The sequence below is a fragment of the Oreochromis aureus genome, linkage group 13 (assembly GCF_013358895.1).
Source record: "Oreochromis aureus strain Israel breed Guangdong linkage group 13, ZZ_aureus, whole genome shotgun sequence".
Lineage (NCBI taxonomy): Eukaryota > Metazoa > Chordata > Actinopteri > Cichliformes > Cichlidae > Oreochromis > Oreochromis aureus.
In genome coordinates, this window is record NC_052954.1 from 34,959,454 (window position 1) to 34,977,919 (window position 18,466).

Below are 18,466 nucleotides of genomic sequence, written 5' to 3' on the forward strand. Positions count from 1 at the left end.
GTTGAACGGTTTTGAAGGAGATAGACTACAAAAACGCACGGAATATATAATAAAATATAATAATAATAATAACTAGAAAGTGCATTTTCTGAAGAAACTGCAGTGTGAATGCTTGAATCTCAATGTATGCACTGAAATGTATTAATTGCTGAATTTTTAGTTAAAAATTTGAATGAGATGAAAAATACAGAAATTTGCACCTGAAAACAAAAGTGCTGAACTGCTTAAAGCTGACAAGCACAGAGAAGAAGTTGGAAAATAGCTGAAAATGTTTTAAATGTAAATTAGAAAAACCTGAGTAATGAGAAAAGACTATTTAGAGTCAGAAAACATCTGAATGAATATTAAAAGTTCATATTCTTTGAATCACTGAATGACTAAAATATGATCCCTCCACTTGGATCCACACAGTTTAAAAGGTTTACATTTCTGAGCTTTGAAAGACACGCTGTTGGAAAGAGAAGAACGATGGCTTCGTTTTGAGGGTAAAATGATGGCTGTAGAGCAAACACTGTGGACACAGCAGCAGTTGAAAGAGAAGTGTTCAAGATGAATCTTGGCAGAGAGAGAGAGAGCTCGTTAGGCAGGCAGGTATGAGCCTGGTTGCTATAGTGACTGAGCCAGGGGCTCCATACACACGCACACAGACATGCACCTCACTTTTGCTGCTTAAAATGAACAGAAAAGTCAGCCCCAAACAAATCCTTCCCAAATGAAAAGTACATGTCGTATTGACAAAATTCTTTCACCGTGAGCGACAGCAATGTCTAGTCTACCTAATTCTCAGTTTTCATGCCTGTGGAGTTTATTATATGGACGTGGTGACAGTGTAAAGACAGCCTGCTCTTCTGATTTTCAAAGGAACTTTCTGAGCCATTTTAACATTGGAGTCTATGGAGGACTTGGAGGGAGGAGTCTGTGCTTTGGTGACATTTATGAAAGAACCATAACACCTAGGACAATAGTAAACACATTGGATGAAAGAGGACAGCGATGGCTACGTTTTGAGGGTAAAATCATACCTGTAGAGCAAACGCTGCGGACACAGCAGCAGTTTTAAAAAGATTTTAAGATTAATTTTTTGCTCCTCTCACTCTAGCAGTTGAGCTGTCTCACTCTAGCCCCAACATTCCGTCCCATACACACCCATTATAAACTCTGAAACGGCTGAAAAACATCATGAAACTTAAACTGGAACTGAAGAAAAAGTATAACAGATATTGAAAAGATAAATACAAGTTGAATAGTTGAATGTCTTGTCTTTGTTTTAAAGTTTGAATGGTGGCTCTATGTCAACCTATGTTGAAGTAGATACAGTTTGAAAATGAGTAAGTTGAATGAGGATTTGAAGGGTCTCCCCATTGAAATACATGGGAAATTTTTGTTGAAAAAAGTTGAATAAAATTAAAAATATAAATGTTAAAAATGAGAAAAATAGAAGCAGTCATGTCCAAAAGAAGAGGAATCTAACGGTGTTTGAATGGTTTTTCTAAGTTGAACGGTTTTGAAGGAGATAGACTACAAAAAACGTACGGAATATATAATAAAATATAATAATAATAACTAGAAAGTGCATTTTCTGAAGAAACTGCAGTGTGAATGCTTGACTCTGAATGTATGCACTGACATGAATTAATTGCTGAATTTTAAGTTAAAAATGTTGAATGATATGAAAAATACAGAAATTTTCACCTGAAAGCAAAAGTGCTGAACTGCTAAAAGCTAACATCCACACAGAAGAAGTTGGAAAAGAGCTGAAAATGTTTTAAATGTAAATTAGAAAAACCTGAGTAATGAGAAAAGACTATTTAGAGTCAGAAAACATCTGAATGAATATTAAAAGTTCATATTCTTTGAATCACTGAATGACTAAAATATGATCCCTCCACTTGGATCCACACAGTTTTAAAGGTTTACATCTCTGAGCTTTGAAAGACACGCTGTTGGAAAGAGAAGAACGATGGCTTCGTTTTGAGGGTAAAATGATGGCTGTAGAGCAAACACTGTGGACACAGCAGCTGTTGAAAGAGAAGTGTTCAAGATGAATCTTGGCACAGTGAGAGAGAGAGAGCTCGTTAGGCAGGCAGGTGTGAGCCTGGTTGCTATAGTGACTGAGCCAGGGGCTCCACACACGCACACAGACATGCACCTCACTTTTGCTGCTTAAAATGAACAGAAAAGTCAGGTCGAAACAAATTGCTCCCAAATGAAAAGTAAAGTGCTGAACTGCTAAAAGCTGACAAGCACAGAGAAGAAGTTGGAAAATACCTGAAAATGTTTTAAATGTAAATTAGAAAAACCTAAGTAATGAGAAAAGAAAATTTAGAGTCAGAAAACATCTGAATGAATATTAAAAGTTCATATTCTTTGAATGACTGAATGACTAAAATGTGATCCCTCCACTTGGATCCACACAGTTTTAAAGCTTTACATCTCTGAGCTTTGAAAGACATGCTGTTGGAAAGAGAAGAACGATGGCGACGTTTTGAGGGTAAAATGATGGCTGTAGAGCAAACACTGTGGACACAGCAGTAGTTGAAAGAGAAGTGTTTAAGATGAATCTTGGCACAGTGAGAGAGAGAGAGAGAGAGCTCATTAGGCAGGCAGGTGTGAGCCTGGTTGCTATAGTGACTGAGCCAGGGCTCCATACACACACGCACAGACATGCACCTCACTTTTGCTGCTTAAAATGAACTGAAAAGTCAGGCCCAAACAAATCCTTCCCAAATGAAAAGTACAGGTCCTATTGACGAAATTCTTTCACCGTGAGCGGCAGCAATGTCCAGTCTACCTAATTCTCAGTTTTCATGCCTGAGGAGTTTATTATATGGACGTGGTGACAGTGTAAAAACACCATGCTCTTCTGATTTTCAAACGAACCTTCTGAGCCATTTTAACATTGGAGTCTATGGAGGAGTTGGAGGAGGAGTCTGTGCTTTGGTGACATTTATGAAAGAACCATAACACCTAGGACAATAGTAAACACATTGGATCAAAGAGGACAGCGATGGCTACGTTTTGAGGGTAAAATCATACCTGTAGAGCAAACGCTGCGGACACAGCAGCAGTTTTAAAAAGATTTTAAGATTAATTTTTTTCGCTCCTCTCACTCTAGCAGTTGAGCTGTCTCACTCTAGCCCCAACATTCCGTCCCATACACACCCATTATAAACTCTGAAACGGCTGAAAAACATCATGAAACTTAAACTGGAACTGAAGAAAAGTATAATAGATATTGAAAAGATAAATACAAGTTGAATAGTTGAATGTCTTGTCTTCGTTTTAAAGTTTGAATGGTGGCTCTATGTCAACGTATGTTGAAGTAGATACAGTTTGAAAATGAGTAAGTTCAATGAGGATTTGAAGGGTCTCTCCATTGAAATACATGGGAAATTTTGTTGAAAAAAGTTGAATAATTTTAAAAATATAAATGTTATAAATGAGAAAAGTAGAAGCAGTCATGTCCAAAAGAAGAGGAATCTAACGGTGTTTGAATGGTTTTCTAAGTTGAACGGTTTTGAAGGAGATACAGTACAAAAAACGTCACGGAATATATAATAAAATATAATAATAATAATAACTAGAAAGTGCATTTTCTGAAGAAACTGCAGTGTGAATGCTTGAATCTGAATATATGCACTGAAAAGAATTAATTGCTGAATTTTTTTAAGTTAAAAATGTTGAATGAGATGAAAAATACAGAAATTTGCACCTGAAAACAAAAGTGCTGAACTGCTAAAAGCTGACAAGCACAGGGAAGAAGTTGGAAAAGAGCTGAAAATGTTTTAAATGTAAATTAGAAAAACCTAAGTAATGAGAAAAGAAAATTTAGAGTCAGAAAACATCTGAATGAATATTAAAAGTTCATATTCTTTGAATGACTGAATGACTAAAATGTGATCCCTCCACTTGGATCCACACAGTTTTAAAGCTTTACATCTCTGAGCTTTGAAAGACACAGTGTTGGAAAGAGAAGAACGATGGCGACGTTTTGAGGGTAAAATGATGTCTGTAGAGCAAACACTGTGGACACAGCAGTAGTTGAAAGAGAAGTGTTTAAGATGAATCTTGGCACAGTGAGAGAGAGAGAGCTCATTAGGCAGGCAGGTGTGAGCCTGGTTGCTATAGTGACTGAGCCAGGGCTCCATACACACGCACAGACATGCACCTCACTTTTGCTGCTTAAAATGAACAGAAAAGTCAGGCCCAAACAAATCCTTCCCAAATGAAAAGTACAGGTCCTATTGACGAAATTCTTTCACCGTGAGCGGCAGCAATGTCCAGTCTACCTAATTCTCAGTTTTCATGCCTGTGGAGTTTATTATATGGACGTGGTGACAGTGTAAAAACACCATGCTCTTCTGATTTTCAAACGAACCTTCTGAGCCATTTTAACATTAGAGTCTATGGAGGAGTTGGAGGAGGAGGCTGTGCTTTGGTGACATTTATGAAAGAACCATAACACCTAGTACAATAGTAAACACATTGGATGAAAGAGGACAGCGATGGCTACGTTTTGAGCGTAAAATCATACCTGTAGACCAAACACCGTGGACACAGCAGCAGTTTTAAAAATATTTTCAGATTAATTTTTTGCTCCTCTCACTCTAGCAGTTGAGCTGTCTCACTCTAGCCCCAACATTCCGTCCCATACACACCCATTATAAACTCTGAAATGGGTGAAAAAACATCATGAAACTTAAACTGGAACTGAAGAAAAAGTATAACAGATATTGAAAAGATAAATACAAATTGAATAGTTGAATGTTTTGTCTTCGTTTTAAAGTTTGAATGGTGGCTCTATGTCAACGTATATGGAAGCAGATACAGTTTGAAAATGAGTAAGTTGAAGGAGAATTTGAAGGGTCTCCCCATTGAAATACATGGGAAATTTTTGTTGAAAAAAGTTGAATAAAATTAAAAATATAAATGTTAAAAATGAGAAAAATAGAAGCAGTCATGTCCAAAAGAAGAGGAATCTAACGGTGTTTGAATGGTTTTTCTAAGTTGAACGGTTTTGAAGGAGATAGACTACAAAAAGCGTCACGGAATATATAATAAAATATAATAATAATAATAACTAGAAAGTGCATTTTCTGAAGAAACTGCAGTGTGAATGCTTGAATCTCAATGTATGCACTGAAATGTATTAATTGCTGAATTTTAGTTAAAAAATTTGAATGAGATGAAAAATACAGAAATTTGCACCTGAAAACAAAAGTGCTGAACTGCTTAAAGCTGACAAGCACAGAGAAGAAGTTGGAAAATAGCTGAAAATGTTTTAAATGTAAATTAGAAAAACCTGAGTAATGAGAAAAGACTATTTAGAGTCAGAAAACATCTGAATGAATATTAAAAGTTCATATTCTTTGAATCACTGAATGACTAAAATATGATCCCTCCACTTGGATCCACACAGTTTAAAAGGTTTACATTTCTGAGCTTTGAAAGACACGCTGTTGGAAAGAGAAGAACGATGGCTTCGTTTTGAGGGTAAAATGATGGCTGTAGAGCAAACACTGTGGACACAGCAGCAGTTGAAAGAGAAGTGTTCAAGATGAATCTTGGCAGAGTGAGAGAGAGAGCTCGTTAGGCAGGCAGGTATGAGCCTGGTTGCTATAGTGACTGAGCCAGGGGCTCCATACACACGCACACAGACATGCACCTCACTTTTGCTGCTTAAAATGAACAGAAAAGTCAGCCCCAAACAAATCCTTCCCAAATGAAAAGTACATGTCGTATTGACAAAATTCTTTCACCGTGAGCGACAGCAGCAATCTAGTCTACCTAATTCTCAGTTTTCATGCCTGTGGAGTTTATTATATGGACGTGGTGACAGTGTAAAGACAGCCTGCTCTTCTGATTTTCAAAGGAACTTTCTGAGCCATTTTAACATTGGAGTCTATGGAGGACTTGGAGGAGGAGTCTGTGCTTTGGTGACATTTATGAAAGAACCATAACACCTAGGACAATAGTAAACACATTGGATGAAAGAGGACAGCGATGGCTACGTTTTGAGGGTAAAATCATACCTGTAGAGCAAACGCTGCGGACACAGCAGCAGTTTTAAAAAAGATTTTAAGATTAATTTTTTTGCTCCTCTCACTCTAGCAGTTGAGCTGTCTCACTCTAGCCCCAACATTCCGTCCCATACACACCCATTATAAACTCTGAAACGGCTGAAAAACATCATGAAACTTAAACTGGAACTGAAGAAAAAGTATAACAGATATTGAAAAGATAAATACAAGTTGAATAGTTGAATGTCTTGTCTTTGTTTTAAAGTTTGAATGGTGGCTCTATGTCAACCTATGTTGAAGTAGATACAGTTTGAAAATGAGTAAGTTGAATGAGGATTTGAAGGGTCTCCCCATTGAAATACATGGGAAATTTTTGTTGAAAAAAGTTGAATAAAATTAAAAATATAAATGTTAAAAATGAGAAAAATAGAAGCAGTCATGTCCAAAAGAAGAGGAATCTAACGGTGTTTGAATGGTTTTTCTAAGTTGAACGGTTTTGAAGGAGATAGACTACAAAAAACGTACGGAATATATAATAAAATATAATAATAATAATAACTAGAAAGTGCATTTTCTGAAGAAACTGCAGTGTGAATGCTTGAATCTGAATATATGCACTGAAAAGAATTAATTGCTGAATTTTAAGTTAAAAATGTTGAATGAGATGAAAAATACAGAAATTTTCACCTGAAAACAAAAGTGCTGAACTGCTAAAAGCTGAAATCCACACAGAAGTTGGAAAAGAGCTGAAAATGTTTTAAATGTAAATTAGAAAAACCTAAGTAATGAGAAAAGACTATTTAGAGTCAGAAAACATCTGAATGAATATTAAAAGTTCATATTCTTTGAATCACTGAATGACTAAAATATGATCACTCCACTTGGATCCACACAGTTTTAAAGGTTTACATCTCTGAGCTTTGAAAGACACGCTGTTGGAAAGAGAAGAACGATGGCTTCATTTTGAGGGTAAAATGATGGCTGTAGGGCAAATACTGTGGACACAGCAGCTGTTGAAAGAGAAGTGTTCAAGATTAATCTTGGCAGAGTGAGAGAGAGAGCTCGTTAGGCAGGCAGGTGTGAGCCTGGTTGCTATAGTGACTGAGCCAGGGCTCCATACACACACACGCACACAGACATGCACCTCACTTTTGCTGCTTAAAATGAACAGAAAAGTCAGGCCGAAACAAATCGCTCCCAAATGAAAAGTACAGGTCCTATTGACGAAATTCCTTCACCGTGAGCTGCAGCAATGTCCAGTCTACCTAATTCTCAGTTTTCATGCCTGTGGAGTTTATTATATGGACGTGGTGACAGTGTAAAAACACCATGCTCTTCTGATTTTCAAACGAACCTTCTGAGCCATTTTAACATTAGAGTCTATGGAGGAGTTGGAGGGAGGAGGCTGTGCTTTGGTGACATTTATGAAAGAACCATAACACCTAGGACAATAGTAAACACATTGGATGAAAGAGGACAGCGATGGCTACGTTTTGAGGGTAAAATCATACCTGTAGACCAAACACCGTGGACACAGCAGCAGTTTTAAAAATATTTTCAGATTAATTTTTTGCTCCTCTCACTCTAGCAGTTGAGCCTTCTCACTCTAGCCCCAACATTCGTCCCATACACACCCATTATAAACTCTGAAACGGCTGAAAAAACATCATGAAACTTAAACTGGAACTGAAGAAAAGTATAACAGATATTGAAAAGATAAATACAAGTTGAATAGTTGAATGTCTTGGCTTCGTTTTAAAGTTTGAATGGTGGCTCTATGTCAACCTATGTTGAAGTAGATACAGTTTGAAAATGAGTAAGTTGAATGAGGATTTGAAGGGTCTCCCCATTGAAATACATGGGAAATTTTTGTTGAAAAAGTTGAATAAAATTAAAAATATAAATGTTAAAAATGAGAAAAATAGAAGCAGTCATGTCCAAAAGAAGAGGAATCTAACGGTGTTTGAATGGTTTTCTAAGTTGAACGGTTTTGAAGGAGATACAGTACAAAAAACGTCACGGAATATATAATAAAATATAATAATAACTAGAAAGTGCATTTTCTGAAGAAACTGCAGTGTGAATGCTTGAATCTGAATGTATGCACTGAAATGAATTAATTGCTGAATTTTAAGTTAGTAAAATGTTGAATGAGATGAAAAATACAGAAATTTGCACCTGAAAACAAAAAGCTGAACTGCTAAAAGCTGACATCCACAGAGAAGAAGTTGGAAAATAGCTGAAAGTGTTTTAAATGTAAATTAGAAAAACCTAAGAAATGAGAAAAGAAAATTTAGAGTCAGAAAACATCTGAATGAATATTAAAAGTTCATATTCTTTGAATCCCTGAATGACTAAAATGTGATCCCTCCACTTGGATCCACACAGTTTTAAAGCTTTACATCTCTGAGCTTTGAAAGACACAGTGTTGGAAAGAGAAGAACGATGGCAACATTTTGAGGGTAAAATGATGGCTGTAGAGCAAACACTGTGGACACAGCAGCAGTTGAAAGAGAAGTGTTTAAGATGAATCTTGGCACAGTGAGAGAGAGAGAGCTCATTAGGCAGGCAGGTGTGAGCCTGGTTGCTATAGTGACTGCACCCAATGGCTCCATACACACGCACAGACATGCACCTCACTTTTGCTGCTTAAAATGAACAGAAAAGTCAGGCCCAAACAAATCCTTCCCAAATGAACAGTACAGGTCCTATTGATGAAATTCTTTCACCGTGAGCGGCAGCAATGTCCAGTCTACCTAATTCTCAGTTTTCATGCCTGTGGAGTTTATTATATGGACGTGGTGACAGTTGAAAGACACCATGCTCTTCTGATTTTCAAACGAACCTTCTGAGACATTTTAACATTAGAGTCTATGGAAGAGTTGGAGGGGAGGCTGTGCGTTGGTGACATTTATGAAAGAACCATAACACCTAGGACAATAGTAAACACATTGGATGAAAGAGGACAGCGATGGCTACGTTTTGAGGGTAAAATTATACCTGTAGATCAAACACCGCTGACACAGCAGCAGTTTTAAAAAAAAATTTTAAGATTAATTTTTTGCTCCTCTCACTCTAGCAGTTCAGCTGTCTCACTCTAGCCCCAACATTCCGTCCCATACACACCCATTATAAACTCTGAAATGGCTGAAAAAACATCATGAAACTTAAACTGGAACTGAAGAAAAAGTATAACAGATATTGAAAAGATAAATACAAGTTGAATAATTGAATGTCTTGTCTTCGTTTTAAAGTTTGAATGGTGGTTCTATGTTAACGTATGTGGAAGTAGATACAGTTTAAAAATGACTAAGTTGAATGAGGATTTGAAGGGTCTCCCCATTGAAATACATGGGAAATTTTTGTTGAAAAAAGTTGAATAAAATTAAAAATATAAATGTTAAAAATGAGAAAAGTAGAAGCAGTCATGTCCAAAAGAAGAGGAATCTAACGGTGTTTGAATGGTTTTTCTAAGTTGAACGGTTTTGAAGGAGTTAGATGCCAAAAAACGTATGGAATATATAATAATAAAGATTAGAAGAACAATACTGTGAATGCTTTTACAAGCATTCACACTAATAATAATAATAAAGATTAGAAGAACAATACTGTGAATGCTTTTACAAGCATTCACACTAATAATAAAGATTAGAAGAACAATACTGTGAATGCTTTTACAAGCATTCACACTAATAATAAAGATTAGAAGAACAATACTGTGAATGCTTTTACAAGCATTCACACTAATAATAAAGATTAGAAGAACAATACTGTGAATGCTTTTACAAGCATTCACACTAATAACTAGAAAGTGCATTTTCTGAAGAAACTGCAGTGTGAATGCCTGAATCTGAATATATGCACTGAAAAGAATTAATTGCTGAATTTTAAGTTAAAAATGTTGAATGAGATGAAAAATACAGAAATTTTCACCTGAAAACAAAAGTGCTGAACTGCTAAAAGCTGACAAGCACAGAGAAGAAGTTGGAAAATAGCTAAAAATGTTTTAAATGTAAATTAGAAAAACCTAAGTAATGAGAAAAGAAAATTTCGAGTCAGAAAACATCTGAATGAATATTAAAAGTTCATATTCTTTGAATGACTGAATGACTAAAATGTGATCCCTCCACTTGGATCCACACAGTTTTAAAGCTTTACATCTCTGAGCTTTGAAAGACACAGTGTTGGAAAGAGAAGAACGATGGCGACGTTTTGAGGGTAAAATGATGGCTGTAGAGCAAACACTGTGGACACAGCAGCAGTTGAAAGAGAAGTGTTTAAGATGAATCTTGGCACAGTGAGAGAGAGAGCTCATTAGGCAGGCAGGTGTGAGCCTGGTTGCTATAGTGACTGCACCCAATGGCTCCATACACACGCACAGACATGCACCTCACTTTTGCTGCTTAAAATGAACAGAAAAGTCAGGCCCAAACAAATCCTTCCCAAATGAAAAGTACAGGTCCTATTGACGAAATTCTTTCACCGTGAGCGGCAGCAATGTCCAGTCTACCTAATTCTCAGTTTTCATGCCTGAGGAGTTTATTATATGGAGGTGGTGACAGTGTAAAAACACCATGCTCTTCTGATTTTCAAACGAACCTTCTGAGCCATTTTAACATTAGAGTCTATGGAGGAGTTGGAGGAGGAGGCTGTGCTTTGGTGACATTTATGAAAGAACCATAACACCTAGGACAATAGTAAACACATTGGATGAAAGAGGACAGCGATGGCTACGTTTTGAGGGTAAAATCATACCTGTAGACCAAACACCGTGGACACAGCAGCAGTTTTAAAAAATATTTTAAGATTAATTTTTTGCTCCTCTCACTCTAGCAGTTGAGCTGTCTCACTCTAGCCCCAACAATCCGTCCCATACACACCCATTATAAACTCTGAAATGGGTGAAAAACATCATGAAACCTAAACTGGAACTGAAGAAAAGTATAATAGATATTGAAAAGATAAATACAAATTGAATAGTTGAATGTTTTGTCTTCGTTTTAAAGTTTGAATGGTGGCTCTATGTCAACGTATGTGGAAGTAGATACAGTTTAAAAAATGAGTAAGTTGAATGAGGATTTGAAGAGTCTCCCCATTGAAATACATGGGAATTTTTGTTGAAAAAGTTAAATAAAATTAAAAATATAAATGTTAAAAATGAGAAAAATAGACGCAGTCATGTCCAAAAGAAGAGGAATCTAACGGTGTTTGAATGGTTTTTCTAAGTTGAACGGTTTTGAAGGAGATAGACTACAAAAAACGTACGGAATATATAATAAAATATAATAATAATAATAATAATAAAGATTAGAAGAACAATACTGTGAATGCTTTTACAAGCATTCACACTAATAATAAAGATTAGAAGAACAATACTGTGAATACTTTTACAAGCATTCACACTAATAAGAAAGATTAGAAGAACAATACTGTGAATGCTTTTACAAGCATTCATACTAATTAGAAGAACAATACTGTGAATGCTTTTACAAGCATTCACACTAATAATAATAACTAGAAAAATTTGCATTTCCTGCGAAAATGCAGTGTGGATGCTTTAATGCTGAAGCTGTCTGCTGAAACTAGCAGAAAAAGCTGAAAAGTTGCAGAATTTGTAAAAACTTTGCAGAAGCAAAGGAACTTTGCTAAAATGTAGTAACTTAGCAGAATTGCAATATCTTAGAGGAAACATAATACTTGGCAGAAATACAATAGCATAGCCGAACTTAGCAGAAATATTGTAACTTACCAGAAACACGATAACTTCTCAAAAATACAAGAATTTAGGAGAAATAGTATAAGATAACAGAAAGAATATATTTAGCCAAACATTCTTAAACATTACAGAAATACTATGATTTAGAAAAACAGTACAACATAGCAGAAATGCTGCGATTTACCAGAGACACTGTAATTTACTATTAATATTGAAATTTTTTTAAAAATACTATGTTTTAGCACAAATACTGTAATTTGACAGAAATACTATCATTCGGCAGAAATACTATGTTTCAGCAGAAATACTCTGGTTTAGCACAAATATTATAACATAGCAGTAATACAATTATATAGCAGAAATGCTATATTTAGAAAGAAACATATAATATAGTAGAAATACTATGATTTAGCAGAAATACTGTAATCAGCACATATACTGTAACATGACAGAAATTCCTCCACTTAGTAGTAATCCTATAACATAAAACAAATGTTATGATTTGGCACAAAAACCATAATTTGGCAAAATACTATGATTTAGCAGAAATACTATGATTGAGCAGAAGTACCAAGATGTAGTAAAAGTACTTTGATTTAACAGAAATACAATTATGGAGGAGTAATACTTTAAAATGGGAGAAATATTGATACACACACACATACACAGAGCCTAAAGGGAACAGTATTTGTGCCATGGAGTGTTAACAAGAATCTGAGGTCCATATTAGAAAAGCTGCTAAAATCATAAAAGTTTGCAGAATTGTAATAAATGATGAATATGAATTAGTGGTCTGTGATAATGTATTAATTTGTAGGGAAAAAAAAAACATGTTGCCCAAGGTGTAATTGAACCCACGACCTTTGGGTTGCAGACCTGTGTCATTACCAACTGCGCCACTGGGAAAGAGAGCGGCGCCTGGAAAACAGGGTGATGAGCAGTCAGAATTAGATTGCGGTGTGAGGCGATAAGCGCCGTTTTTGGAGTTACAAAACGTCGTGTAACTCAAAAACTAGGTGGACTAGAAGCATAATTCTTGTACTCGGTGAATCAGCGTACTTTTCGTGTACTTTGACTGTGATTTGCATTGCTCTTTGTACATCTGTCGCTGAGATATGACGAGAGAAGAAAGGGCAGACCTCAGATATGATTGGCTGGCTGGGAAGCCGTGCAGGCCCTGATATGTAAATTTTATATGTATCAGTCCTCACAGAAGATTAGCTGCCTGGGGACCTGGCAGAAATATATACAAATAGTATGATTAAGCATAAATACTACATTTAGTAGAAATACTATGTTTTAGCACAAATACTATAAAATGGCAGAAATACTATAATTAAGCAGAAATACTATATTTGGCAAAAACACTATATTTAGTACAAATCTTATGAAATAGCAGAAATAGTATGATTTAGCAGAAATGCTGTATTTAGCACAAATACTGAAAAGCAGCAGAAATGCTATGACTTAGCACAACAGTAATAACTTATACAAAAATTGGAAAAGCAAAATGGACAGCTGGAAAAATCCTGAACATGCTAAGGGTCCCTCAAATCTAATTGTTAATTGAAAAAAAAAAAAAATCAGCAAAAAAAAGTATAACAGTCACACAATCACAAATATGGGCACATATGGAAACACACATGCACAGAGACACACACAGGACCAAATTCAGTCAACCAGTCTAAATATATTGAATTTAAATCATACAATAAGATGCTCCCATCAAAAGGCTCTCTCTCTCTCTCTCTCTCTCTCTCTCACACACACACACACACACACACACACACACACACACACACACCCTAAAGGGAACAGTATTTGTGCCATGGAGTGTTAACAAGAATCTGAGGTCCATATTAGAAAAGCTGCTAAAATCATAAAGGTTGCAGAATTGTAATAAATGATGAATATGAATTAGTGGTCTGTGATAGTGTATTAATTTGTAGGGAAAAAACACATGTTGCCCAAGGTGTAATTGAACCCATGACCTTTGGGTTGCAGACCTGTGTCATTACCAACTGCGCCACTGGGAAAGAGAGCGGCGCCTGGAAAACAGGGTGATGAGCAGTCAGAATCAGATTGCGGTGAGGCGAAAAACGCCGTTTTAGGAGTTACAAAACGTCGTGTAACTCAAAAACTAGGTGGACTAGAAGCATAATTTTTGTACTGGGTGAATCAGCGTACTTTCGTGTACTTTGACTGTGATTTGCATTGCTCTTTGTACATCTGTCGCTGAGATATGACGAGAGAAGAAAGGGCAGACCCCAGATATGATTGGCTGGCTGGGAAGCCGTGCAGGCCCTGATATCAGTGTTGCCAACTCCTCAGTAAGGAAAATCGCTATTGGCTGTCCTAAAAGTCGCTAGAAGTCGCTAAATGACGTCATCACCTAATTTGCATAATTGGTCACGCTAATGTAATTGTTGTTGTAGAGAGAAATAACATCGTGGAAGAGACATAAAGTGAGTAAAAAACGTCCTAAGTGCATTTAGAGTTTATTTAGAACTACAAATTAAATTTCTTTTAGCAATTATTGTTTTTTTAATGTCACAATTCCAACCCTGCTCCTTCACCCGGGCTTGGACTGGCAAAAGTGACCCGAAATTGGCACTCTGGTGGCGTTACTTTGTGTGTGTGTGTTTATAAGTAGTTTTAAACCTTGTGATCCACAAAACAGCATAAGAGTAAAAGAGTAAAAGAAGAACTGACTGCGTTACAGCACCCGCTGCTTGTTGAGAGTAAAAGCGATATGCACTTTCACGTCTTTTTTTAGCGACTTTTTATAGAAAAAAAGTCGCTAGGGGGTCTGAAAACTCGCTAAATATAGCGACAAAGTCGCTAAGTTGGCAACACTGCCTGATATGTAAATTTTATATGTATCAGTCCTCACAGAGGATTAGCTGCCTGGGGACCTGGCAGAAATATATACAAATAGTATGATTAAGCATAAATACTACATTTAGTAGAAATACTATGTTTTAGCACAAATCGTATAAAAAGCAGAAATACTATATTAAGCAATATAAATATCCTCTAAAAATCCTATAAAAAGCAGTAAAACTGTACTATGATTTGGTAGAAAAACCCTAATTCATCAAAAATACTAAATTTGGCAGAAATAGCAGAAACACTATATTTAGCACAAATCTTATGAAATAGCAGAAAGAGTATGATTTAGCAGAAATGCTGTATTTAGCACAAATCTCATAAAATAGCAGACATAGTATGATTTAGCAGAAATGCTGTATTTAGCACAAATACTGAAAAGCAGCAGAAATGCTATGACTCAACACAATAGTAATAACTTAAATAGAAAAATTGGAAAAGCAAAATGGACAGCTGAAAGAATCCTGAACATGCTAAGGGTCCCTCAAATGTAATTGTTAAATGAAAAAATCAGCAAAAAAAGTATAACAGTGACACAATCACAAATATGGACACATATGGAAACACACATGCACAGAGAGACACACACAGGATCAAATTCAGTCAACCAGTCTAAATATATTGAATTTAAATTATATAATAAGATGCTCCCATAAAACTCTCTCTCGCCTCCCTCTCTCTCTCTCTCACACACACACACACACACACACACACACACACACAGGGAGAGACAAGCAAGTTTCTAGGTCAGTCAAGCAGCCTGGGAGCTGCTAAATTTGAATCCACCAATCAGAGAGGCTGTGTACTTTTTCCCGCCAAAACAGGTGCAGCCGTTTTACACACACAGAGCACAGAGACAGGATTTCTGCAGTGAATTTCTCATAGTGAGGATTCCTCTCAAACAAATGGCCATAATTTCCTAACCGTAGGGGCTAGAACAGTCATTCTTACACCGTTTTGTTCAGAAGAGATGGGGAATCTTCAAGTGTTAACAATTTATCATTAAAATATGAATTATTAAAGATATTTGACTTGTAATGCACCATAACTGAGTAGAGGCGAAGCAAAACTGCCTTGACCTGCCCTCAAACAACGCTTTCTAACTCTAAATCTATTTGGAGTATCGATATAATTCTTTCACTGTAAGAGACAGCAGGCTTTGGTGAACAGTCATGGAAATTTTCAGGTCTTTGTGGAAATCTATCAAAAAGATATGACGAGAGAAAAAAGTGGTTCATTTCCAGAGTTTGAAATCTGAAGAAATCTGAGCGAAGGACAATTTCCTACCCTCAAACAAGTCTAACTCATTTCAGAACGGTAATAGGTGAGAAAAAAATTCTTGAATTGTGAGCGTCAGGAGTGTCTGAAGATATACGGGACAAGCCTCATGTTTTAACCCGCTTCGTTAAGGAGATATGACGATTCGAATATGCCTCTCATTAGAGAAATCAGCGATGATTTTGAACAAACTCTCCATTGACTTTCTATGGAGAGTTTTCTGACTTTAATGTTGGTCTGAGGAGATTTGCCAAAATTCTATAAATCTCACAACAATGATAGTGACATTTTCTGAAAGCCAGCAAAAATACCTACGTTTTGATGTATAATTTGTGTGGGTTGAGTGAAAATTGAGCGAGTAACAAGAAGTTGTTCGGACATGAAGAGAAAATTGCCAAAGGTACAGTGGCTCACTTAGAACCAACTGCATAGCAACCATAACAACGCATGTATTTTGTGAAAAATCACAAAGATGAAACTCAAAACTTAAAGAGGGATAAGATGAAACGGTAAAAGATATGAAAAAGCTGAATCATTAATGAATAACCCAATAATTTGTGAACATTTTAAAATTTGAATGGTTGTTCTAGGCGAAAGTATGAGAAAGTAGTTAAGTTTCAAAAAGAGTAAGTTTTAGCAGAATTGCGGAAGTTTCCCATTCATTTCAATGGGACAAATTAAAGGAAAAAAGCTTAATATTTTAAAAAGTATGAGAGCAGAAAATACCAAAAGTCATAGCCGGGATTAGCAGAAATAGCAGAATAGTTTAAAATTTGAGCGGCAAAAATCGGCTGAAAATTGTGGAAGTAGATAAGGTCCAAAAAGCGTCTGGAAGCAACTTGAAGATGAAGAATAACTAGAAAATTTGCATTTCCTGCGAAAATGCAGTGTGGATGCTTTAAAGCTGAAGCTTTCTGCTGAAACTAGCTGAAAAAGCTGAGAAGTTGCAGAAATTGTAAAAGCTTTGCAGAAGCAAAGGAACTTTGCTAAAATGTAGTAACTTAGCAGAACTGCAATATCTTAGAGGAAACATAATACTTGGCAGAAATACAATAGCATAGCAGAACTTAGCAGAAATATTGTAACTTACCAGAAACACGATAACTTCTCAAAAATACAAGAATTTAGGAGAAATAGTATAAGATAACAGAAAGAATATATTTAGCCAAACATTCTTAAACATTACAGAAATACTATGATTTAGAAAAACAGTACAACATAGCAGAAATGCTGTGATTTACCAGAGACACTGTAATATACTATGAATATTGTAATTTTATATAAATACTATGTTTTAGCAAAAATACTCCAGTTTAGCACAAATATTATAATATAGCAGAAACACTATTCTATAGCAGAAATGCTATATTTAGAAAGAAAAATATAATATAGTAGAAATACTATGATTTAGCTGAAATCCTACAATATAGCTTAATAACAATGATTTAGAACAGATAATATGATTGAGCAGAATAGTAATAACTTAAGTGAAAATATTGGAAAGGTAAAATGATAAGCTGAATAAAAGGAACATGGTTAAGTTCGCTCAAAACTAATTTTTGTTCACCTGTGAAAAATAAAATAAAAATTCATTTAGAAAAAAAAAAAATAAGAAAAGCCAACAGATACACAAAATCAAATATGGATACACAAATCACCAAATACACAGAAAATCAAATATGGATACACAAATGTACAGTGAGAGACACACACAAACAGGGTCTATGCCAGTCAACCAGTCTGAATATATTATATTTTTATCGACCAATGAGATGCTGCCCTAAAAAGGTCTTTGTGTGTGTCTTTCTTCTCTCTCTCTCTCTCTCTCTCTCTCTCTCTCACACACACACACACACACACACACACACACACACACACACACACACACACACACACACACACACACACAGCAGCAGCAGCAGCAGCAAGTGAACAGGGGCTGTTAACAGCATGTTTCTAGGTCAGTCAAACAGCTGTGAGCTTCTCAATTTGAATCCACCAATCAGAGAGGTTGTGTGCTTTTTCCCGCCAAAACTGGTGCACCAAGTGCAGGCCTTTACACATGCAGCACAGAGAGAGACAGGATTTTTGCAGTCTATTTCTCATAGTGAGGACTCCCCTCAAACAAACAGCCATAAATTCCTAACCGTGAGGGGCTAAAACGGTCATTCTTAGACCGTTGTGTTCAGACGACATGGGGAATCTTGAAATGTTGACCATTTGAAATACAAATATGAAATATTAGAGATATATGACATAGATGATTGGTGGGCTTAGAAGCCACGAAGGTCCCAATATGCAAATTTAAATGTGCCAGGACTCAGATATGATTGGCTGGCTGGGAAGCCATGAAGGTAACAATATGCAAATTTGAATGTGCCAGGACCCAGATATGATTGGCTGGCTGGGAAGCCATGAAGGTCCCAATATGCAAATTTGAATGTGCCAGGGCTCAGATATGATTGGCTGGCTGGGAAGCCGTGCATGACTTGATATGTCAATTTGAAAATTACAGTCCTCACAGAGGATTGGCTTCCTGAGGAGCTGGCAGGAATACATAGAA